The sequence below is a fragment of the Dermacentor variabilis genome, chromosome 8 (genome assembly GCF_050947875.1).
Source record: "Dermacentor variabilis isolate Ectoservices chromosome 8, ASM5094787v1, whole genome shotgun sequence".
In the NCBI taxonomy this organism is placed as follows: Eukaryota; Metazoa; Arthropoda; class Arachnida; order Ixodida; family Ixodidae; genus Dermacentor; species Dermacentor variabilis.
In genome coordinates this window covers 63,531,922-63,558,477 of record NC_134575.1, presented here as the reverse complement: position 1 = coordinate 63,558,477, position 26,556 = coordinate 63,531,922, and the positions used below count along the sequence as shown (strand labels likewise).

Genomic DNA, 26,556 nt, shown 5'->3' with positions numbered 1-26,556 from the left:
TCGTGGGGAAACGTGGGTCCGAGACCAGCGTCAGGTTTAGGTCTGTACTCGCTGCAACTAGGTTGGCTCCTTTCTTTCTTCGTGTTACATAACCCCAAGCCGGGTGGGGAGCGTTGAAATGTCCTGCGACTATTAAGGGCTGCGATTTCGCAGCGGTTGCGACCCTATTTAGTAGTGACCGGAGATTATGCTTATGAGCGGAAGGAGAGCTGTACAAGTTGAGAATGAAAATGTTTCGTCGGATTTTTCCGTGGGGGATGATTTCAATTAACTGCGCCTGGAGACCGGATTTCTTATCCGAGTTACAAATTTTGACTTCGTGCTCCTGAAAAGAGGTGTCTTTCCTGACGAATGTGGCGATACCTCTGCCATTTTCTCCTTTTTGGCAAACCGAACGGTAGCCCGAGAAATTTACCTTCTCACTAAGTGTTTCTTGCAAGAGCAGGACGTGCGGCATTATCGCTTGTGCTATGATGTGCTGTAATAGAGCAGCCTTGCGCGTTAAGAAGCTGGCGCAATTCCACTGCCAGATAATTAGGTTTCCGGTTTGTCCCGCCATTTTGATTTCTATTGAACTAGCAGAGCCTGCAGGGGACTCGTGTTATCGGGATCCTGCTGTACTTTCTTAGCTTTAGCAGTGGTGCCAGTGGAGATTTGCTAGAGTCTATCATTTTCATTTTAGACTCGAGGATGCCGACTCTACGTGTTAGGTGGGAGATGTTACTGTCCATATGCTCGACAGTGCTAGATTGAATAGCTAAGGCCTCTCTCATCTGCGTGAGCGATTCCTCAATTACCTTCAAAGACGCGAGTATGTTTGGCTCTGGCTTAGGTTCCTGAGCGGGGGACTCGTCAGTTTGCATTGGCCCTCTTTCCGTGGTCGCGGGGGGGGGGATAGCTTTGCGGTTATTCGACCCTTCTGCTTGAACTGGGATGGGTAAGGCTTCTTTGCGGGGTTCACGCGAGTCGCTGAAGAGCTCGAACTCAGCCCTCAGTGTTCGTAGTGCCTCTTTTAGCTCTGCATTTTCCTTCTTAAGCATTAAAATCTCCGATTGCTCTCTTTTATGCTCCGGCGAGATGCCCTGTGTTACCTTTTTGCCGCTTGAGATGTTCATCCTGGCCTTCTCTGCCCAGGACATTGGTTCCTGGATTCGGACCCTGGAAGCCGATCGTCCTCTCGAACGGGAGCGTCTGCTGCTATTGTCGCGCCCTCTGGAGCGAGAGCGCGATCTGCTAGATTGGCCTCTGGATTGGGAGCGGGAGCGTCCTCTCGATGCCGATATGTTGCGGTGAGGGGAGTAGAAGGGTTTCTTTCCCGCCATTGGTCCTCCTCCGCTAGCTGTGTCGAAGCCACGCGGTCCTGCCGCCCGCTGCGCGTGCTGTGCGCGCCTGCGGCACCGCCGTCTTTGGCGCACGATGTATGGCACCTGGAAGCGCTGTTTGCGCTTGCGGTCTGCCGTTTGGTGTGCCCCACCACAGATGGCGCACTTGGGATCACATTGATGATCCTCTGGTGGTGTGAGCATGCCACATCCGCGGCATTTTTTCCTGTCTTCGCCCTTCGGGCAAACGTCGGACCTGTGGCCCAATTCTCCACACGCATAACAAACGTCTACTTGCCTGGGATACAAGGAACAAGGGTAGCGAACACCATCACATACGACGTTTGGGGGGACCTTGTGTCCGTCGAACAACACGATCACTGTTGTTGTCTTCTTGATTCTTCGAACCCCTAGAGCGCCGGGGTTTCTCCGGTTGATGATCATCTCCGTCAGTTCTGCGTCACTAATGTCCACGTTGATTCCGCGGATCACTCCTTTACATGTGTCGTCCGACGCAGCCACGTAGGCCGCCACTTCTATGACGACACTTGCCATACAAATCTGCTGAACCTTGGCGTAGGCGCGCGCGTTCGCCTCGAACGGCGTGGCAACCACGAGAATGTTCTGGAAGGGGTTCGTGCACAACGTGTCCTCGAACACCTGCTCCGCTGTTAGGAAAGCCGCCTTGGCGAGCGCACGCTTGAAAATAATAAGGTCCGTCTTCCTAACATCCAGCCCTCCACGTGGCCTTATAATGGTCTTAAAGTGATTCCTAGGAAGGTTCGCGATTCTGGAAGCATCCACAACTCGTCGCAATACCTTCTGTGGTGTGCCATTGCGGGCGCCGCCATTACCGCTTCCTTTCGCTGACGTGGGCGCGTTAGGATCACACCGCTCGGCAAGTTTCTTCTTCTTGTTTACGACTTCGATCCAGCCTGAGCACTCCGCTTCCTCCGGATTGATTTCCATGCCTTCTACAACCGAGGTATTGGGGTTGGAGGCCATTTTCTAGCTGGACAACGCGTTAGGCCTAGGCTCGACGCCTGCCCGACCGCTCCGTATGGTTTGGCACGTTAGGCGTAGCTGCGCGCCAACGTGGCGTGTGGTGGAAAAGTCTCGGAAAAGTCCAAAAATCCACCCACCGGTAAGATTTCGGTAGCCGCCGGTTCCTTGGAGTAAACTGCGTCGAGTGATGCACAGTTCCTGTGGGTTGAGGCAAGAAATCTGGTCCAAAAGGTTTGTAGAAATGGGAGCCGACGCGCTCGCACATGTGCGTTCGAAAACGTCGTCTTCTTCCCTCCGCATAACGTGGCAACTTACAGGAAAGCTGTTCATTACTATGAAACCTTAATTGTTGCCTCCTGTAAAAGCATTTAAAAAGAAAACTCGCAACAAGTTGCAGAGATTCCACCCACTGTGTGAATAGATGTTTTGCGAAGCATTTTCAGGTAGCTGGTTACGCAGCACTGTTTGGAGATTCGCAGTTCGATTACGGATGAACCTAAGTGCGTCTTTGAATTTAGTAAATGTGCGTCTGACGAAAGCCTACGTCTGCGTGACGATGGTATCACGACGATGACGATGGCCATGACAATTTGGTGACGACCACGGTGTGATTGCTACGGCGCAGTTTGATACAAATTTATACGACTTCTCGATTGTTGAGTTCTATGCGTAGGTACTCAAAGAACGTAAGCGAGAGATACATGATTTCTCACCTGAGCTATAATTAGTGTTATACACTCGTACATACATTTGTTTCCGTGATGTGGTGCGTGTTAAAATTACTAGAGCATTTTGCTCCGGGAAATAAACAGTGATGATGATATAAATTATCATGAAGACGGCACAGTTTACAATGCAGCAGGTGAAACAGTTTCTGCACAGTTTTAATTGATACGAGGATAATATTGCGGAATGTGGGCCCGTTCACAAGACGGCGGAGGGGTGTAGGGTAACACCATCTGAAAGCGCGAGTTTCCACGAGAAAACGCAGTAATCTGGGATGTGACGCACACGAGAAACCTCTCGATGCGCTAGTCGGTTTCGGCAGGTGTGCTATTGTGACCTAGTTATCCACTCCGGACACCGAAGAGAGTAGAAATGTGTTAACGAGATCCGTTGGAACGCCTTTACCGGCTGTGCTTACCCGCGGGAAGAACGGCTTTGGCACTGATCAGTACCAGGTTACCTTGTCTACCCTTCCATCCAGGAGTTTTGTGGATAGTACTGTGTTTCTACGTGTGCGCACGTTCGTGCAAGGCCATATCTCGTCGAAAATGTCAGACACCCTTTGTTGCTTGTCGATGCTCCCAGAGGTAATTGCGTTGGTTGCGTACCAACGGAGTGATGTATGGGCCGTGACATTTTCAAAAGCTGATGTTGCAACGAAGAAAGAAAATTTAGTTGAGGCGAAAGCGAAAGACCAGAGATGTGCTGTCATCGACATGAGTGACTGGCCTTTGTTACTTAAGTGAAGGTTACGCAGATTAGCAAAGAGCGGTGGCTTTTTCACGCTGTGGCTCACAAAGGATCCACTGCTTGGCTATTAACGTTGAAGAAGAATCCTGACTTGTAGCTGGACGGCCTGTCGCATCAGATGAAAATTGTTCGTGAGTTAACCCTGGTGGTCGAACCGGGTAGATCACCATATCGCATGAGATGCCACCACAAGGGCTATATCACACGCGAGTTCCGTGTTTCACGATTCTGAACTTGCCACTGATTAGATAATGAAGAGCGGCAGTGCGTGCGTACATAATGTAGTTCACCTGGTCCTGCAGGCTGCGCGGTGTGGTCTGAATGAGAATCACGCTGTGGAGACCTTAGCACAGATGGAAGGCAAAGATCCTCTAGAGATGCCACTGTCAGGCTCTCGTACCTACGATTTGAAGGCAGAACGGACTGTACCAATCGCAACTCGACGTGGCTTTAATGACATCTGCATCTCTACGAACGTAGAATGTTATGAGGAATTGGGTAGATTGCTATGAAGATTAAGAATCTGTGGAAAGGCTCGCTGGAGTTCATGGAAGATACAGCCAATTCCTACACCATTAAGCGCCCTCTGGTGGAAGCGGCAGGCGGGAAATAAAGGCCAGTTGCAAGGAAAGGTAGGAAACCACATGCAACTGTAAAGCTGACTAGAATACCAATGTCACCAGCGTTCAAACCGCAACCGAACCTCCCGTCCGACAAGTGGTATGTGCCAAAACTATAGATATACGTTCCAATTTCATAGATGTCCCACGACTTGCCAGGTAGGGTGTATCATGGTGCAGTTTCAATTAGTGCAGTGATCCGTGCATTTAGGGTGCTAAACAACTCTGCAGAGCCATCGCAGGTGACCAACCTGCGTGTAAATGGAATTGCAAATACCAAGCCTGCAGCCGTACAACATCGAGGGCTACCAACTGATTCCAAATTTTCTCTGTTTGAAGCAATGGCGGTTCAAATTAATATTTCCCTTGGTATAGCCAGGCACAACAAGAAAGATACAGGGGCGTGATAACGCCTATGTCAGTTCAAGGGTCTTTTGCGTGAAAGAGATTTCGATTAAGTTGTGGTGCAAAAGACAAATGTCGAATCTGAGGAATAGGCAGATCGTATGGTGGATACTTTGTGCATGTGTTGGTTGTTCTGTTGTAATGTCAGGAGTTCTTTTTGTATGCAGTTGTGGTGCATCGTTGGCAGTAGATTTGTTCTCTTTTCGAATAATCTTTGGGGAACAGTATGCATCTATTCACCGAATGCTGAAACGGATTGTGTGACTTTTTCGAAAGGCCTTGGAAGTTCAACAATTCTGAAAAAATGTTCACCGTTCAGGGTGATTTCAATTGTTGAGGTCCCGCGGCTGGCTGACTCACTTATGACAAGACACTATATATGACAAGAGCGCAGTGCTGGTGAAGAACTATTTGACGAAGTAGAGTTTAGAAGACAATGGCCCTGTTTACGTATTGAATTCAAGACTAGTCTTACATATTTACAAGGTGGAAACAATGCCAGACTTGGTACGACTTATGTTTTGGTTGAGCTTCTTCCAATAGTTGCTCATAAAGTTGATAAGCCGTTTCAGTTATTTGGCCATTGTTTTTAGCAGCAATTTTTCAACCAAACAAAAAACTGCACTTCGGCTGCGTTCTCTAAAGATTCAGGTGGGAACTGTTGGGCGACTAATGTTTTGTAAGGTGCAGAACTGACGAACTCAAATCACTACTTGCGGATTACTCAGGAAGTTAAGGTCAGCGATGCGAGAATTTTAAAATGTGTGTTACAATGAACGCGTTAGAAAAAGGCAGCACACATGCGCACAGCAACATAAGAAGGAAACGGAGTTTTTATAATAGCTACATTATCCGACAGCGATAGATTATCTTATGCCTGAAATGCTCACAGACAACATAGGAGATATTAAGCACCAGCTAGAGCACATTGACTGCCTGATGTACATCGTCGGAAGGATAAGAGTGAGAACTAAAAAAAATGTGGTTTGCGGAAATTACCTACAGCGTGCAATGTCGCAGGGTGGGAGGTATGCTTGTCAAAAGGAAGTCAACAAAATACCTTACAACAACGAGCTGGCATGCAGTTTTAATACAATACTGCGAGAATTTGTGCATAATTTTATGGACCTTTAGGTAGCCTTAGACTGATAAATTAGGAATAAAACAGTGAATTTTTGGCATTTATGTCAAACCTTGCAAACGACCTGAAAGAACGCTTTGAAAAGCCAATTCGCAACCGCGAAATGGAAACTTCAATAGCTGACTACGCATGCACAAAGGCTCCGGACCTTTCTGGGATAAGTGGTTGCTTTCGTACAAGCTATTCAAGAACTGTCTACATCAGGCATTGTTTCAAGTTTGGCTGAAGCGTATCATGTACAGAACGTACTGCCTTCATTCACTTCGTCGTATACTGTACTGATGCCACCAATTGAAGACGTTGGTCGCCGAAGGTCGGTGGGGTCTTATCATCCAACAGGCTTCACCCTACCGATAACAAAATTTAAACGTAGGTTTCAGTGACGCGTCTGGAAAGTGTCGTGCAACTGCTAGACATACCGCGTAAAACGGGTGGTATCAAAGGCGTTCAATGCATACAAATACCCATGTTGTTGGAACAATTTTCGAATGGTGCGACCCCCTTGCTGATTGGGTTGTTTTGTTGCAACTTGATCTTGCAAATCCCATGGGTCAAGTATCTTGTGAACGCCATGTCACCATCCTTTAAATATTAATAAGGTATGGCTAATTTACGAAGGTGCAAAATGCCCTATGCTAATAGTACTACACGAGTAGTTGTTAATGGTGAGGCGTCATGTATCGGGTATGAGCATTGAAGTGAAATAGCATGAGCTTGAAAAGCAGCTAACGACCGCGCCACGAGTCATGCAACAAATCTTATAGAGGTAACAAGATGAGAAAGAATACTGCGTTATTGGCTATACAAGACAGGGGGGCATCCGTAGTCATGATGACAATGAAAGGAAGAAATCGAGTGCGGTAGGCTATGTAATGCATGTAGCCACTCACGATATACCCCATTAGAATTGCCGATGCGTCGCAATAAAGCAAAATGCAAGTGATGACGGTTCTGGTGTGAATAAATGTAGTAAATTTGCAGGCATGCAATGGCATTAGTACGCACAAGAGAGCGTGAATTTGACATCCCTAAGAAAGGCTTTGCTATGGAGTTGACAAAAACTAGGCTGGTGATAAGTAGCTTAGGACTGCTTCATAGATCCGGCATTCAAACTCTTTCTAAACACCATATATTTTGGCTTATATTGAAATATTATGGACCCTACGCCCGTCTTCCTGCGAAAGAATCAAATAACTGAATAGTTAAAATATTACCATTTAATAAAGTATGGTATAGCTCTAATCGACAATTGTTTTATTGTCCTGCGCAAGATGACAAGCTTCAAAAATGACTGACACAGTTGCTGTATTTATTTGCAACTGTGTTTATTACTCTACAGCTAAGGCGTTAGCGGGAGTTGCACTAAAGGAATCGCACCGGAACTCTGATCAATAGGAACGCGAGACGACACACATCTTTCTGTGGTATCGTTAAAAGCACCGAGCAATGCATCCATGTGAGAACATCGGAACACACAACCAGACCCCTGCTTTGGTCGAGTGGGCGCATTACACACGCACATGTATTAAATATAACGGAGATCATACACTTACTATGTTTCGAAATAGGGAAGTAATTGAAACAGCTATTGTATAGCCAAGAAAATTCACCGGATTTATTGGAGTGCTTGGAATGTATTGCAAATATTTTTAACACTGCCATAACCGGTCACAAGGAACTCCTTTATACAGCTTCGACGTGTGTCATATATGTTAGTTTTTTTTCATATTCGCATAAGTGTGTTGTGCTTTCACGAATACATCAAATTATTTGTACACTTGCGCATGTTGCAAAATGTCTTATTCAGCGCGATAGGCGTTTAAACCTATAATAGTCAGAAACTCTGAAATAATAATCACTTACACGATAAAATGGAGTTGGCACGGTCGCTTTCCATATGTCTCCGTTCTCTTCTGCTTCTCAACAAATAGGCGTGTATGGAAAGGACTAATTAATATATTGTTGCGTCATCAGGAAAAAAATACTTAGGAGGGCGAGTTAGAAACGACAGGTTGAGCGCTAGGTCGTTTCCTTATTTTCTTTTCCTTTTTGACGGAATGCGATGGCCATATACTTTGTTGCCACCCTTACCGTCTGTCTTAATTTTTTTATAAAGTTAGCACTCTTTACTAACACGTGATGATAAACGTAGAAAATACAATATCTGCATCAAATAGTAGTACAGATTCCTAAAGTCGCGGTATTGTAGAGGAAAATACTTGGACCTAATGTTAATGTCAGGGCATCGTTTTATCGAGCCTGCCATTTCAGATAACTTCACTCAGCACGCTGCCAGCTGTGACGTTTTCTATCGGCAAGTGATTTCTATTTCCATGCACTCCATCATGCTGCATTTCTAATAGTGCAAACAGAGGCGCTAGTGGTAGCCATGTAACCTTGATCTAATCCCATACAACCTAAACACGCAAGGAACCAAATAAAATATAAGGAAATATGCTTTTTTGTCGGTATACACCACCGCGTCCGGTAATGTTTCTTCTCGGCCAGTTGGCACGTTTGCAGAGCGCTGGTTTAGATAACGAGTGGCCCTTCTGAAATCTAGGTTTCTGGAATGTCGATTCTTTGATTGGTCACCGAAATTAGCGGCACATCCAACTTCTAAAATTGTGTTGAATGGATATATATTAACAAAGACCTAATTATTTTATGTCTAACGCCGGCTCTGTCTCCTCCAAGGCGCGGCGCATAATAACGTCTTTTTGCAAAGTAAAGGGGATTTAGCTGAGGTGCTCCAGTCTTATTACACGTAAAAGGACAACGCGTCTTTCTCGGCAACCACTGCACCAATGTTGACGAGATTTGTTGCATTTAAAAGAAAAGCCCAAAATGTAGTTAAAGCTGGTTTTGAGTTTCTGATTTTGTTTGTCAAGTTTTTACTAAAAATTCGCACAATCACAAATTTTCAGCAAAGTATCAAGTTTAGAACGGTGCAACTGAGCAATAAAAATTATATGCCTATTCCGTGAATTGCATCTCTTAGCACTTCTAAAGCAAACAAAATTGTTATGTTACATGTGAATTAAAAAAATGATAATGTGCGAATACAGCTCTTGCATAACCTTTGTACACTACGTAACAAATTCACGTAATATGTAAGTTGACATATCGAATTTGCCCGCTTTGAATGATCGAATGGATATCATTTACAGAACCGCTAGATGTGCTCTTGACGGAGAGCTGTTCAATTTTGGACTTAGGCATTCTATATTTTTCGAACTTTCATTTTTTTTTAATTTTGTTGAAAAAATTCAGGCCCTAAATATAAATTCCGCTTCCAACAGTCACTAGAATTTAGTTTTTTCTCTCAAATGCATCAATTTTCATTGAGAACGGTCCAGGGGTTATCCCAGGAAAGCCTTTTGGCGTTTTACATGTATTTTAATAGGCAACGTCGGAGTTGGGCCCGAGCTAAAGCTTCTTTTTAACAACATCAATTGCATAATAAATTATCATCAACGAAATGACATGTCACACACGTATCTTATATTCGATAATATCGAAGAATGGGATAGTTTCCGTTAATGCCTTCGTGCTGAATAATTGATTATACAGAATTTTAGGCATATGAGATTTAGTAATGGGAATCTCGGGTGCAGCGTTCTTATAATGATGGGTAGAGCGACTTTCCTGCAGGCAATGCTGATACTTGAATGTTTATTGATGCTATCACTTTCTCTCCCACAGAAGATGGATGCCTATACAAAGACGAATGGCTTCCACCGCGTACTCTGTTTATGAGTAAGAGAAATTGCGAAAACGCAGAATGTACACGGGATTCGCAACTCATACTTCATCAGTAAGTATATTGTTTGCCTCACTGATAATTATTACATTACAAACCATGCTGGTATAGTGACATTGGCAGTGTGCTGCTAAGCCCTACGAAACGGGGTCAAGTTCCGGCCAGGGCTGCCGCATTTTGAGGGGGCGAAATGCAATGACGGCCGTGTGCACTGCGTTGGCTAAACGGCAAGAGATTCTAAAGAGTCAAAATTATACCACTACCGCGTGCCTCATACTCATATCGCCGTTATGGCAAGTAAAACTAAATAATTTCATTTTCCAGCAAATTTTTTTTATTTCAAAAAGCGCGCACCGAGCCCCGAGGCTCTAATAATCGAGCTTCTGATTGTTTCTTTGAGATTGAAGTGAACGGCAACTGACAGCTCTATAATCTGAAGTGACATTACTTAACGTGAACTTCACGTGAGCTCCGCGTTACCGCATTCCGACATTTAGTTGCATTTTCTTTTCTTATTCCATCTAATTGGTTTGGCTGTTTGTTCTAGCCGGCCCGTTTACGACCAACCTTTATACACAAGCATTCATTAAAAAAATGAATAAAAATTACCGATCCCCTGAAAGGCAAGACGCTGACACTAATATCAAAGCATTGCGCTAATAAATGGAAAAGTGCACGTCTGTTTATGCACAATTTTAGTAAATAATTGCTTACTAATTAGAAATTCTTGTAGAGCTAACCTTATGACGATTGTCCACGCTACTGCAATTACCATTGAAGGAATGTAGCGGCACACCGTTTTGCCGTATTTTTCACTTCACGTACTCTTTACTGTGTGGCCGACTCCTCGAATTTCTTTTTGCCGGGATGTTCACTGTTCAGTAGTTCAACGCTCCGTGCACCGCTCGTTCGTACAAGCAGTCAGAGTGTCACAGGAGAGACTGTCACAACGGTGGCGTGATTAAGAGCGACCGTCACCGCCAGTGGACGGGCATTTCCTTCAGTGAATGCCCTGTGCTGCCGCTTCCTTCAAAGTTTCCGTTAGGATCACCACAACAACACCGCAGGTCACCTGACGTCCAACACTGGGTGCGCGGCAACATGGTGCAAATCAACCCATCAGCCACCAAGCCATCAGCCATGGCATCTAGCGGAGACCACGTGACATGACATATGCGACGCGCGCAAGCCGAGCGGGATTGCCAGTGTTGGTAGCGCATGCATCCCAGCACCTTATAGCAATGTCCCGAAAGCATCCCAAGTGGGTGCATAATTGATTTTGCAACTAAGGTTCATATGAGTGGCGTGTTGGGCGGCAGTTGATATACTGCAAAGTTGAATTATGCTAAAAAACCAGAAGCAGGCATTGGCAATGGAACAGGAAGGTCACTGGACTAACCAGTTGTTAGTCCAGCTCCCTTCCTGTCGCTTTATCTAGGTCTCCTTCTCGTTTTATCTTTTCCTTCTACAAGTTCGCAGGCATTATCCTAGTATAGTAACTAATGCGCATCAGACAAGTGCACTAATACAGCGAGCATAGAGGGCACCCATTATAAAAAAGCGTAAAAGGTAATCAATATTATGAGCAATCGATTCATGAAATACTATTTTTTGCATATTGTCGCTGTGTTGCTGATCAGCGCGTAGCATTCCAGTTGTCGATATGTGTGAAAGCTATGCGGGGCACTTGCGGCGAACTACGTAAAAGGGCTGTAAACATGGCGTACAACGCACGAGCAACGTTAGCAGGTGCGACTCTAGTTACCAGGCGTGATGGGGCAGTTTTGACGAAGTTGAATACTAGAAAATGATTGCTTACGAAGAAACAAAACAAGAAAATGGCGAATCCCTGTTGTTCTTGATTATTCCTTCTTGGCGGCCACATCGCGATTTGTTTCTGAATCATCTTCGCAGAAATATTGTTTTGTCGAAATTGTTATCTTTAAAACATGAATCGCTGATAACCAGTCTATAGACAAGAGATATCTTGCCTGATTATCTTGACTGGTACGTTTTTCTCCATTTCTCTAAGGCTTCGCACATTATTTTTCCGATTTTTAGAATGTTTTTCGTTAAAAAGTTTTTTTCTTTTTCTAAGGCTGAGGCTCATTTCTACTGTCATTGCTTTTTTTAGCCTTGAGGTTCTGTTATCTTGCGCCTTCGTCTTTCTTTTTCTTGTGTCTGTATTTGATATAAGTATTTCTAACCTCGTTCTCCTGAGGAGTAAACAGGTGCTGTTATATTCCCGATGGTATTTTACAGCATGCTTCTAGCCCTCTTAGTATTTCTGCCAATTATAAAGATTTACTAAGCAGCTTGTTAATGCGTTTTAAGCAATTGTATATGTTTACAGAAGGAGCTTTATTGTGCATTTGAATTGAATTTACTTCGGTGGATGAGCTGGCATTAAGATATTTCTCCAAATACATTAGCAACTATTACACCAACTTGCCTCAATAAATGCACACTGAGAAACATTCACGCTTCTAAGCCTATTCTTCGGTTCCCATACCCTATAATAAGCTTAAACAACTGGGATAAAGACTATAAAGATTTCGAAGAAACGTCTGCCAAATAGAAAAAAATAATATCAGTCTGATACCTAACGATGCACCACGTAGACACTCTAAATGTGTGCGAAGAAATTTCCTTCGATGGCGCTCTGCCGCAGTGAGAGTGGGAATCCAAACAAACGTTTGGTGCTGCTAGTGGCTTAAACCTGTTTTGGTGGCCTGTCGCTTCGTTGGTGTGGCTAGGGTATATATGGGAAACTGATGCTTGCGTTTCAGTAACGAGCTATCAATTCGTTACGTGCTCTTATGGAACATGAGGCCTTGTAACTTAGAACTATTCCAATACGTTTCTATTCCATTCACCTAACGTGAGACTTGCGTAACCACCGACGCAAGCATCGGGCGGGCACCCGCAGTATTGTCTGGACAAACCAAACAAACACTATCCTCGTTCATAGGAGGTCAATTTTGCTTGCTAACGAACAACATTGCCTACACTGAGCAGCTTCTCTTCTCTAATTCGCTTACAAGAGGCGAGCAACCCGCTCAAGTGGAGAGGGATTAGATGGGGCCGAGCCACTGCACTGAAAATAGTTAACCGGATGAAAAGGATGTCGCCGACGTCTGAGATCGGTCCGCTTTCTCTTACTTCGCTTGAGGTGGCTCGTCGACAATCGCGGCGGCATGCAACGGAACCTTGATAACGACGCTAAAAGGTATCCTCAGGAAAGAAGTGTTGGCAGAACGAGGTTGTAAACGCGCTGAAAGTGTTTAAAAATCGAAAACGTTACACGGACACGCAAGAAGATTTAGTATATGCAAATAAACACATGTTTTCCGGCCGCTGCGGGTAGCCAGTGCCTGAGCGACCGGCTGCAGCCATCTTTTATTCCTTTCGGAATTGTGCAGTCTGCGGCTGTTCAGAAGAAAATTCAGTTTTGTTCGGCATATTAATGCATCTTTAAAGCGTACACGACCCTTTGACGCGGTGTGTTTTTCGCGGTTTTGTGACGTCGCGTGACAGGCAGGTGAAGTGGGTGCAGCCCGAAAACTTTTGACTAATAACCAAAGGCTAACGGCGAAAAGCGTCGAATCAGAAATAACGATTTTTTTTTGTTTGGTCAAATCATGCCTAATTAGCGTGTACACGTCATATCAGGTGAGGAGCTATCTCAGTTTTCGTGACGCCACGAGACATACAGGTGAAGTGGAGGTGGTACAAAAGAGTATTTGACCAATCGCGGCGTGCTGATTGCAGAATATGAATATAATAGTTTTCAATACTTTGACGTTATAGCGCCCATGGTGCTCACACACTTGTAAGTTCTTGTTCGATTCCTCCGTCTCCAGCCAACATTCCCACCGAGGTGACGTATGTCATCTTCACAAGCAGACGGCACGCAGACTTCGTGTGCGAGGCTGGTCGGTAAATGATTCTTACCTTACTGAGCCCTACTGAAGTACTCTTTCGCGACATAGACTGCGCTTTAAACATTAAGATTCCTGCATTGTGGTATGGTATGCGATTTAAACATTTTCTTTTTTCCAACGTATCCTTGAATATCTGCACTCATTCAAACGAGTGCGACGTGACTGCCTTCCTCGTAAAGTAGTACAGTTGCATAAGTTGAAATGCTTCAAGACAATAAAGTGGCATTAGGCATTTAAGTATTCAGTATACAGTGGTATTGGCCGACTTCAATGCAAAAGTGGGGAAAAAGCAGCCTGATGAACAAGCAATTGGCAACTACAGCGTCAATTCTAGGAACGCTAGAGGAGAGATGCTGGTAAGATTCGCAAAAAGGAATGAGCTTCGAAAAATGAACGCATTCTTCAGGAAACTTAGCAACAGAAAATGGACCTGGGAAAGCCCCAATGGTGAAACACGAAATGAAATTGACTTCAAGCTTCTTGCTGATCCCAGTATAGTGCAGGATGTAGAAGTGATAAATAGGGCAAAGTGCAGTGATCATTTGATATTGAGGGCTAGGATTCAGCTCAATTTGAAGAGTGAAAGAGCAAAATTGGTCAAGAAGGAACAGGGCAACCTAGAGGCAATAAAGGTAAAAGCTACCAACTCAGGCTGGTACTTGCAAAGAAATATGCAGCCTTAGAATAGGGAGACGACAATGACGTAGAGCTAATGAATAAAAGCGTTACTACGTTGGATTCAGAGGTAGCAATTAAAGTGGGAGGCAAGGCACCAAGGCAACCAGTAGGCAAGCTCTCCCAAGTAACAAAGTACCTAATAAAGAAACAACAAAAAATGAAATCGTCCAGGTCAAGAGACAAGACAGAATTCGTGGAAGTGTCAAAACTGATCAACAAGACAAAAATAAGCGATATTAGCAACTATAACGTGAGAAAAATTGAAGAAGCCTTAAAAAAGAGGCAGCCTAAAATCAGTGAGAAAGAAACTTGGCATAGGACAAATCAATATGTATGCACTAAAACACAAGCAGCCTAATATCATCAGCAATCTCGATGATATAGTAAAGGCAGCGGAAGAATTCTGTACTGACCAGTACAGTACCCAGAGGAGACAGGATACCTCAATAAGAAACAGCAATGAACAAGATACAGAAACTCCTTCTCTAACAAGCGATGAGGTCAGAAGGGCCTTGCAAGATATGAATCTAGGAAGAGCGGCAGGAGAAGATGGAATACCAGTCGATTTAATCAAAGATGGAGGAGATATAATGCTTGGAAAACCGGTGGCTCTTTATACGAATGTCTATCGACGGCAAGGGTCCCAGAAAACCGGAAAACTGCAAAAATATACTAATCCCGAAAAAGATAGACGTTACAGAATTGAAAATATAGGTCCGTTATCTTACTCCCAGTATTATATAAAATATTTGCCAAAATAATCTTCAATAGAATGTGGGCAACACTGGACTTTAGTTAACCGAGATGACAGGCTGGCTTCAGGAAGGGATACTATACAATGGATCACATCCATGTCATTAATTAATATATCGAGAAATCCGCAGAGTACAATAAGATTCTCTATATGGCTTTCATAGATGACGAAAAGGCAGTTGATTTAGTTGACATACCAGCACTCATAGCGGCATCACGTAATCAAGAATTACAGAACGCTTACGTAAATACGTTGGAAAATATCTACAGAGGTTCTACTGCTGCATTTATTCTACACAAGAAAAACAGGAAGATGCCTATAAAGAAAAGGGTATGACAGGCAGACACAATCTCTCCAATGCTATTCACTGCGTGCTTCGAAGAAGTATTCAAGCTATTAAACTGGGAAGGCTTAGGAGTAAATGTCGACGGCGAATATCTCAGCAACCTTTAGTTTGCAGATGATATTGTTCTGTTCAGCAACAATCTAGACGAGTTGCTACAAATGATTAAGGACCTTAACGGAGAGAGTGTAAGAGTGGGATTGAAGATTAATATGCAGAAGGCAAAGATAGTGATAAATAGCCGGGCAAAGGAACAAGAGTTCAGGATCGCCAGTCCGCCTCTAGAGTGTGTGAAGCAGTACGTTTATCTAGGTCAAATTATCACAGGGAACCCTGATCATGAGAAGGTAATTCACAGTAGAATAAAAATGTGTTGTATATGGCAGACATTGCCAGCTCCTGACTGGAGCTTGCCCTTAATATTGAAAAGGAAGGTGTACAATCAGTAAATTGTACCAGTGCTTACACAGGGGGCAGAGACTTGGAGACTGACAAATGAGCTTGAGAACAAGTTAAGGACCGCGCGAAGAACAGTGGAACGAAGATTGATAGGCATAACGTTAATACGCAGAGAGAGAGCTGTTTGGATCGGAGAGCCCACGTGTATAGACGATATTCTAATTGAAATCAAGAGAGAAAAATTGAGCTGGCCTGGTCATGTAATGCGCCGGTTAGATAACCGTCACCCCATTAGGGTCACAGAATGGGTACCAAGAGAAGGGAAACGCAATCGAGGACGACAGAACACTAGGCGGAGCGATGAAATGAGAAAATTCGCGGGTGCTAGTTGCAATCGGTTGGCGCAGTACAGGGGTAATTGGAGCTCGCAGAGAGGGACCCTCGTCTGAAGTGGACATAAAACAGGCTGATGACGATGATCAAGAAGCTTTTCAGTGGGGAAATAATTTTTTTCCAAAGTACACAAAAAATCTGGCGAAGACGCCTAATGTTCGCCTTTAAGTGTGGCATGCGATAGCAGTCCAAGATCCATAACTGTTTCTCACGCTTCCCTGCAACTGCTGCTTATGTAACCGGAATGTTTAGCCGCAAACGCAGGCAGCGAATGTTATGCACGAAGGCGAGTTTTTCTAGTATAAACGCGGCCTCCTGCGTGGGCCGCGATGCGACGGAGACGAGTGCCACCTGGAGGTGTTTGCAAGAAACCTGGCGCACCACTTTATGGCCTCTGAGATATGCGCATGCACGTGCGCCCGAACCTCGGTGGCGATAGCTGTCATAGCTGCTTTAATAATGGCAGAAATGCTGGAAAAGCGCTTCGTCTTTGAGATTCCTCGTAACAGAATTATGTTTCTTGTTGTCTTCAAATTACAATCCAACGCCATCCTGTCTGAGGGTTGTGTTTAGGTTCTATAGTAAAATTTTTCTGTCGCATCTTACTTTGAGGAATTAAGTCAGTTCAGTAACTTCTCTGCGACACGCGAAGGGCCTGGGTGGTTTCGTCTGGAATGATTTTCCGCCACGTGACGTTCGACGCCGACATCGGGTTTTTAACGCTCTCTTAACGGGCCCTTAACGCACTCGCGTTAATAATTCTTGCTCTTACGTCCTTCACCAATAAGGCACACACTCGCTGACATTCAAGATTAAGAAATACTGTCAGCAGCTCGAAGGCAGCATCGTTTCGGCGGAAGAGTGGAACCAACAACTCAGGCGAATCCAAGACCTATACACGAAGGAAGCAGACAGGACGGAACAGACGCCGCAGGTGGACAAGCGGCTCCTCAGGCTATGGGAGGCGAGACGAGGGCTCGCCAAGAGGTGGAAGAGACAGAAACTCAACAGAAAGCTAAAAAAGAAAATTGCGGACATCACCAAGAAATCGGAGGAGTACGCGACGCGGCTGGCCAGACAGGGGTGGCAGCAATTTAGCAATTCGCTAAACGGCACCCTCAGTACGGCCAGAACGTGGCAGATCCTCAAGGCCCTCATGGACCCGAGAAAAAACAAATCCGAAGGTAGCAAGTCGATACAGAGGCTAGTCCACCAGTACGAAGGTACGGACGAACAACTCCTTGAGGAAATCCGGGTCAAATGCTACGGCAAAGACCAGGTCGAGAGCTACAAGGAAGAATACCGCGGCGAAGAAAACCCTACCACGGACCGACCCATCATGAGAGAAGAGGTCGTCGAGGCGATAAGATCGGCCACCCAGAACACGGCGGCGGGGGCGGACAAAATCCGGAACTCGCTAATCAGAAATGTCGGCGACGAGGCCATCGACCAACTGACGGCCTACCTCAACAAGTTCTGGCAAGAAGGAAGAGTTCCGGCGGAGTGGAAACAAGCCGTCGTCGTAATGACTCAGAAGCCAGGGAAGAAACTCCAAATAGAAAATCTCAGGCCGATATCCCAAACGTCGTGCCTGGGCCAGCTGTACGAGAAAGTGATCACGAAGAGAATCCAGTCGCACTTGGAAAACGAGTGATGGTACCCGGACAGCCTGTACTGTTTCAGAGCCAACCTCTCAACGCAAGACGTGCTGCTCCAACTCAAGGAGGAAGTGCTCGAGACGATGCCGAAAATGGGGGAAAACGTCGTCATGGCCCTCGACATAAATGGGGCCTTCGACAACGTGAGCCACGCGGCCATCATGGAGGGCATCAACAACACCAACTACGGGAAGAGAGTGCACGATTACGTCAGGGACTTCCTGAGCAACAGAACGGCGACGGTGGAGCTGGGCGAGCTGAGAAGCAACGTCTTCCCCACGCCGTGCAAGGGCACACCCCAAGGATCCGTCCTATCGCCTGTCCTCTTCAACGTGGCAATGATTGGCCTGGCAAGAAAACATAAAGAGATCCGAGGCATCCAGCACGCGATATACGCCGACGACGTCACGATCTGCGTCACCCAAGGATCCCTCGGAGAGAAGCAAGAAAAAGTGCAGGAAGCGGCGACTTGCGTGGAAAACTACACCAGAGAAAGGGGACTGCGATGCTGCACGGAAAAGTCGGAGCTCCTCAGGGTCGGCAAGAACCCAACGCAACCGACACTGGAGGTGACCCTCGAGGGACACAACATCCCGGAGAACATGATTAGGATCCTGGGCATGTGGCTACAAGGCAGCCGGAAGTGCAGCCACACCATTGGCCTGCTGAGCAAGGCGGCGGGAGAGGTGGGCCGCATGATCAATAGGGTATCCCAAAAGAGATACGGAATGAAAGAAGACACTCTCAAGCTAGTCAACAGCCTAATTGTCAGCCGAGTCACGTACTCCCTGCCGTACCACGTGACGACCAAGGCAGAAAGATAGCAAGCAGACACCATCCTCAGGAAGGCGTACAAGACGGCTCTGCGTCTTCCGAGAAACACGTCGAACGAGAAGTTGCTCCAGCTGGGCATCAGCAACACCTTCAGCGAGCTCGCCGAGGCTCTGCTGGGTACGCAAACCGCGAGACTCAGAGGCACCCCTACGGGACGAGCGCTCCTGAGGAGGTTGGGTCGGGATACGAGAGGACTGACAGACAGATACGCGGACGCACTGGACCATCTCAGGAAAGCCATTTATGTGGGACCACTGCCAAAAAATATGGATCTCAACCTACACGAAAACAGGCGAAAAGCTAGGGCCCAATACGTTGAGAGAACGCTAGCCCAGCTGGACAATACAGTATACACGGACGCCGCCGTATATCCAAACGGAAGAGAACGCGTGGCCGCGACGGTAGTGGTTAACAAGGAAGGAAACCCGATCACGTATGCCACGGCAAAGGTCGCTGGCTCAGCGGAGGCCGAGGAGATTGCCGCAGCGCTGGCGGCAGCGGAAGGTTATAGAACAGGTCGATCTCTCAACATACTGACGGACTCAAAAGAGGTGTGCAGGAACTACATCAGAGGCAGAATCAGCAAAACTTCCCTCAGAATACTCAGCGGAGCCACCTCCGCCGAGAAGGAAAAGCCCAGGCACAAACTAATCTGGGTCCCGGGTCACGTAGGCATAGGGGGGAACGAAAGGGCAGACAGCCTAGCTCGAGGCCAAGCGTTCCGAGCTGGGCGGTCGAATGCCCCGGAGACCCACCTACAGGCTTGCGAGGGGGGATACGCAGAGACCCTGAACTTACATAGAGGAACTATAATTAGATATCCGCCACCACACAAAGACCTCAAAAAGCAGGAAGCGACCAGCTGGCGCAGACTACAAACAAACTACTTTCCCAACTTACACGTGCTCAATAAGATGTTTCCGACACAATACAGGGCCACCTGCCCTTGGTGCGGTGCCAAACCTACACTCTACCACATCACCTCGGAGTGCGAACGCAACAAAGCATTCCACGAACACGAACACCCGAGTGCGGAGCAATGGGAGAGTCGGCTCACGAGCAGCGAGCTCACGGCCCAAAGGGCCCTAGTACAGCACGCGAGCGATGCAGCACGACTCAGTGGAGCCTTGAAAGAGGGGCCCACCCTAGCTGAAGAGAAGTCTCAAGTCGCCAGCGCCAAGAAGATGAAGACAATGTAGACCTCGTAACCGCAAAACTCTTGAAAGACTCAAACGTTTTCACCCACTCACTCACTCAGTATGACCACGCAGGCCTAAACAGAGCTCGATGAGGCAACGATCTATGTGAACATTCACGAAATAGCCACGATAAGTGAGCAGATTTTTTTTACAGAGACTAAAACTGATTTCAAAAACGAGATTTCTGAATAAACGCAAGAAACGACGCGCATGACGAGAATGCACCAAATGAAGGCCCTGCAGAAAGGCCGAGCCAAAGGTCGCCAAGACGTGTGCTGCATTCCGCGGCGATGTTTGGCACAAACGCTGTGAGCGCTCGCGTCCATCAAAGCACCTATTCTGCCTACACCGCTGTCCCTGCATAACTCCCATTAAGATATAAAAACTCGGTACATTAAAAAAGTGCGCAGTTAGGCCTTGTCCTACATATTCTGAAAAATCGCAACAAATTACTGGAAATGAGAGAGGACGCCGTACAAGCACTGACTCACCCTTGAATAGTGTTGGAGGGCACCCGCGACAATAAGTGCCTAATCCCTCCTCGACATCGCAAGCATAACTAAAAAAGAACAGAACGGGGTGCAGATGCTGATATTGATGCCGGTGGTAAGACGATGAGGGAATGACCACAAGTTTAAAATGATTACACGGATATGAAGATAATTGTATGCCGACAATCGAATGACGGCGAATGTAACACTACAATGGCCTGTCGATGATGCCATGATGACAACGGGATTCGAAAATGTTGAATTGAGACGACTGCGTGATCAGCAAAGTATAACGACAATGGCATCGCATCGAAAAAATGACGACTTTGAAATCACCATGAGATCATGACAGTGACATTGCAATGTTGACGCGATTCTTACAATAGCGTCATCATTGTGAAATTTAACAATGATGATGCATGTAGATTTTTCATTTAAGATCATTTTAGGTTTTCCCGAACCTAAAATGTGGTGATACTGAATTGGCAATTGATATAATTATTTAGAGTCTGAATCAATATGTATTCCTAACCACACTAGTGTAGCTCCATGTCGTCGAAATGACTACTAGAAAGGGCGCAACAGCTATGCCCTTGTGGCTCGAGTTATGACGGTACGAAGCCCTGACCCCTGTTTTCACTTGGGCTTAATGATTTTAGAAGTGACAATCCTTCACCGTCTTGTATAAGTATCTGCCTCCTGTGTCTACGGTGGACATCCATCAGATTTAGAATATCTGCTCTGACTCCGTGCTCAAGAAAGCCAAACTAAAACTAAATCTTCTAGAAGACTCTACGTGTTGGATAGAATACAGAAAATTCGCAAACTCATTGTTGCATTACCTGCCTTACCTTCATTACAAATGCTGGATGAGTTTGTTTTTTTGATGTACCTTTGGCTCACTGTCCCACAAATGCAAGAAAAGCAGCGAATATCTGAACGACTTCTCTGAATGGTGGCCATGGCATCACCGTAATGGTCACAGCTCTCATGTTCTTGATAATCATGACAGAATTTTAGAGAACGAACGGACAATAAAACCTGATGTGCAGTAGATATGTTTAAGCTCAGTTGTAAAGACCAGCATTGTTCCACTGTTCAGGTTTAACGTATTATTTTGATGTGATAAATATTATTAGACCAGAAGCTATCAACGGTTCTTTCTATTCGGACATTGTAATCAGTACACCATTTAGGGTACGGTATGTCGAGCACGCAGACACCACTACACGACTTTCAATTTCCTTAATAAAAGCCATTAGACATTTTCCGAGGTTGGAGTAATAGAAACTAGGCTCCTCAGGGCAGGAATGGTGATGACAGCATCGCCCAACAACGTCGTGCATTACTCATCCTCTACATAAAGCTGTATGCTGTGTTGTTGACGGCTCAAATGTGCTGTGCGTCGCTTTTGTGACAGGGAAATCGAAGATCTCGCAGCATGCGCCATACAAGTTGAATATGTTGTCACAAATCAAACGTCTTAGTGAAAGGTTTCGTGGTGTTTTTGTTGCTCCAGACGACCTTAAATGTGCTTTGCTATGTGTCCTGGCTCTCAGTCATCGTAATTGAACTCATACATCTATAGTGCCATTTAAAATTGTGCTGAATCACCTGAAGCACCAAAAAGCCGTCTAATTTTTTGTGGCGGCTAGTGTCACGCTTTGCCAGTTGGTTGTTACTGCATATGCTATCGCAACATTTGAGCTAAAATAATCGCCGTATGAGTTTCATCCGCTATAAAAGTTAAGGCGGTCAACATTCAACTGACGACAGAAAGAAATAGAGAGAGTAAGAAAATTCAGAGTCATGCTGGGAGTATAGGCCACCCTGCCTGCAAATATTAGAGGAAGAAGACTGACAGCACATATCAATCAGTATACGGGGATAGCTTTTCAATAATAAAGAAAATTATTATAGCATGGCAGAATTTGTAACAGGAGAAAAGGTGCAGATTGCCACGCCGTGTTAATTGCAGAGTAAATAGCTTGTGATCTCTTCGAGGAAGAGAATGGTTACCTAACGAAGATAAAATTATGCGGATCGCACGCTCTCTGTCAATCAATGCAAACAAATTTTCCTGTGTTGTTTGATTTGGTGGACAATAATTAGCGTTGATGCTGACGGCGAGCGTTTAATTTATTCAACATTTAGTCCAATACGAGAGCGCCGAGCTTATGTTAACAGTGGGCGTGTACGACTAATCTTTGCCGTGGAGGTGCACAGACAACTAAGGGAGACCTGTTTGCTTACATCATTGTTGAGCGCCGTTGTTCATAACCTCGGAGCCAGTTAAGCATTGTCATTGCGTCAAATGGCGTGTCGCATTATAGCATACGTTATAAATTTAATTGAATTACGGGGCATACGTGCAAAAACACAATCCGATTATGGGGCACGCCGCAGTGGTGCACACCCTGGGGCTCTTTAATGTGCATCTAAATGTAAGCACACGAGTGTTTTTGTATATCGCTCCTCTAGAAATGCGGCTGACTTGGTAGAGTGAGAACTCGCAACCTAGAGCAAGGCTATAGCCACGAAGGTGCCACGGAGGGCACGTAAGTGTCGATTTAACGTCCTACCACTTCCGTAGTCTTATGTAGACCCCATGGTGCTTTAATGTGACTTTGGGCCGGCACAGCCTACATCAGCTGTCCGCTTGACAAATTCGCGTAGCGTTCATTATTCAGAAATAGCAGGTACGTACGACATCGTACCTTTTGTTTGCCCGCAACCACTGTCATGTCCATAGAAGTGCCATTTCCTTGCCTTCCCAAGTCACTTTTTCCCTCCGCCATCTGCCCCACCACTGTATGGGAATTGCGAGCCAGAAGTGCCCATGGTGGTTTTCACTCCTCTCGCAACTGCCGTCGGTTCTACCCATTCTTTCCCTCCTCTACTTACCTAATCTTCACAGTTCTATTTGCTTCTCTTTCTCTCGGCGAGTAGAAAGGTAAGCACTGCAGTTTCTGCAATGCTCTTGCAGGGTGTCACGGATAACTATAGCGGTCAAGAGACGTGCGATGTGACGTATATGAGGCGTGCAATTGTGACGGACTCCGGATTCATTTTGAGATCGTGATATTCTTGACACAGTGACCCACAATCATCACGATGCTGGTGATGACCGTGGGTCACTAAATCTCAGATTAGGAGTGTTTTTTTTTAATTCGCGCACTTAGAAATGCGGCTGCCGCGGTAGGCATCAAACCCGAGACATCCAGCAATGCCGTAGCCAAAAAGCTACCGCAGATGACACGGAAGTGTCCATTTGACGTGGGACGGCTTCCGCAGTGTTGCCTAGGCCCCACGGTGTCGTTTATTGCGACTGTACTTCTGCACACCCTGCGTGAGTTCTGATCCTGACATATCTGTATGGTGTTCATTTTACAGAAAAAAAACATAAACGCACCGTAGCGTACCTTGAACTTCAATTTATCCCGTTTTCCCACAACCACTATCCTGTCCGCAGAGTGATAATTATGAAGTTTTATCGAATATTTAGGGATTACCTGTGGCAAATACCAATATTATTGTCCTTGAGCTCGAATATTTGAAGATGCGCTCCTTACTCTGACGAGAAATTAAAAAGCATATTTAACTCAATAAAATAAATTCCATACTTATCTTATTATTTATTTACTTAACGGCACATGTTGCAACTTACCGATTCTAGCCTGTGAGCACGCAAGACGTATCGACTTCATAAGAATTTACACGATTACAACAGTTCTGATATATTATTTCCAAAAGTGTGGAACATAATACAGGGGCGTTCCACTTACTTTCGTGCTTCAATGCATAAAAGAGCGTTCTGTTAAAAAAGTAAGTGCAGAAATGTGCACTTTTACGGCAAGTATGATGGCACATATCTCCAAGTTGGCGTCATGCTGGAAAATAATTTCTTATAGAGAGGCCTTGCAATATAAACAGCTTAAACTCCTTAATTGCAATATGGGCCGTAAAGTAATCATTTCACAAGTAATTTGTTAATTTTTATTCCTTAGCTCAATGTGTGTTTCGGTTTCTCGTGCAAGTAATATCCCCCTCTCTCAATATACTCGACCAGCTCAGTGACTCGAGCTATGTTATCTGCAACGGGCTATATTTAAAAATTTCATAAAAACTTAAAAATGATCGCACTGTATAATAGTGCTGTTTCCGTGTCTTCTCAGCTCACATTATCCCTACCTCCCCCCTCCCTCCCCCCTACCTTTGTATGGGAACATTGCGCGTAGAGTAGAAAGCTTGTTATCCCCTTGTTTCGCGACTGCATCGTTCCACCCGTTCTCTTCCTCCTCTCCCCTTTACTCTCTACCATTTTATCTAGCTTCCCTCTGGGCGAGCACGTTAGTAGAAAGGTAAACGCTTGAATTTATGCAAAGTGTTCGTGGTGGGCGGCAGATAGTTACAGCTGTCAAGAGGCTAATTTGGTGACGCGCAGGGAGCTCCAGAGGGCATTGCGCACATTCGACGCGGTGGAAAAGTACAAACGAATTGCTAGCGTTAAATTGCGTCTTTGAGCCCCCCACCCCCGCCCCCCTCCAGCCACCCGGTGTACCAGGCAGCAGAAGCAGTGGGAAAGTCCAAAGAAGAGGCAAAGAAAGCTTCGCTTTAGAATTTGAGTCCCTGGTTGCGGAAGTCGTACGTATTTAAGACAGCTCAAAACAGCCTATCATGCAATATGCCAATGTTTAACTTTGCTTTCACAAGTCGTCAGCTTTCATTTCACAAAGCTGGGGCCGCTATAGATGATGTGAGCATAACTCACTAACCTTTGTATGTTACAATGTGCAGGTGCCCTCCGGCTAACGGCACGTATGACTGCAGACCTCAAGGACCAGACGGATACTACCCGGATTGCTGCATCATATGTTTTGTGTGAAGGCAATCAATTTCCCTATATGGTGGCATATTTCTCCAAAAGGCCGAAATATCCGTGCATATGGCTATTACTCCGCCACAGTTCGGGGGTGGTTTAAAGAATTGCGTCAACGAGAAGTGCATGAATAAAAGTTACTTTTGTGATTCAACGCGGCTCCATTATTTCATCACAAGCTGCTCTGCAATAAATGTGCCATAGCTTCGGCGTGTACACTTAGGTAATCTATGGTGGCGTCACTACGATTCCAGTGATCAAATATGAGTATCTCCAACCAGAGTATATTTAAAAAGAAATTTTTGGCTAGAAATGACAGGAATGCGAAGTACTGATCACTACTCAGAAATCGCTACAAACTGTCTTGCAAACCTGAAATATATGAGTAGACCGAAAAAATATTGAGAACTTGATAGCCATCAGCTATAAATAAACACTTTTTAGGGAAACAAAATAGAGTAACAATTTGCCGCACCCTCAACGTGCCACAGCATTCAAGAAATACTCTATCTGAAGAAGTGAATTTATGTGGATGCTCATTGTAGGAGTGCGGCAAAACAGCTCTTCGTGATGTACCATCTCACAGACAAGAAATGCATCCGCGTCAGCATCGAATGATCTTAGTCAGCAACCATTACATCCCGCCGAAGCTCCGGCATTGTCGTGCAGTCAGACTCTCGAAGGAATCTTAAGCGTGTCGTCGATCTTCCCTTAGAATGTTTGCTTTTCGGGTCATACACGGCTTCCGATCACCATGGGTTTGAGCTTAGCGAGCCACAGGGCCGTCAGTCGTCGCCTCTAGCTCGGTTGCACGCGAGCTCAGGCCTCAAGGGGCTACCGAGTGACGCATGCAACAAAGTATTCCCTTGAGTTAACGGTAATCGTTTGTTTTGTCCGGCGGCACCCGATACAGCACAAACTCCCGGTCCCGTGGTGGTGCGGAACCGAAGGGGTCCGCACAAAGGGCGGGAAACACAGTAAGGGGCTCCTATAGCACTTCACTGCGAGAGAGCTAGGACAGACCATTAGGAAAAGTCCCGGCGTCTGCGCTACTTGCTCTCGCGATAACCAGTTCGCTAATCTCCCGAGTGCTCCGGCAATATCCTTCGGCTTGAGCCTCCGATAAGAGCCTTTCGGCGTGGTATGACCTCGCGCGAGCACTAGGCACCCGTCCGTCGGCTTAACGTCCGGACAGGATCAACACAAGGTACGCGCTCCGCGGACGGGCAAAGACACCGTCTGTGAGGCACCA

At 45.7% G+C, this 26,556-nt stretch overlaps 1 long non-coding RNA gene across 1 annotated transcript; it reads left to right on the top strand.

The window, feature by feature from the left end:
- The first annotated feature begins 3,862 nt into the window (after nt 1-3,862).
- On the top strand, nt 3,863-25,426 carry LOC142591058 (uncharacterized). The gene is made up of 3 exons (XR_012830325.1): nt 3,863-3,934; nt 9,675-9,786; nt 25,223-25,426. It is a non-coding gene; the product is annotated as an uncharacterized LOC142591058 (long non-coding RNA).
- The last annotated feature ends 1,130 nt before the right edge of the window (nt 25,427-26,556 follow it).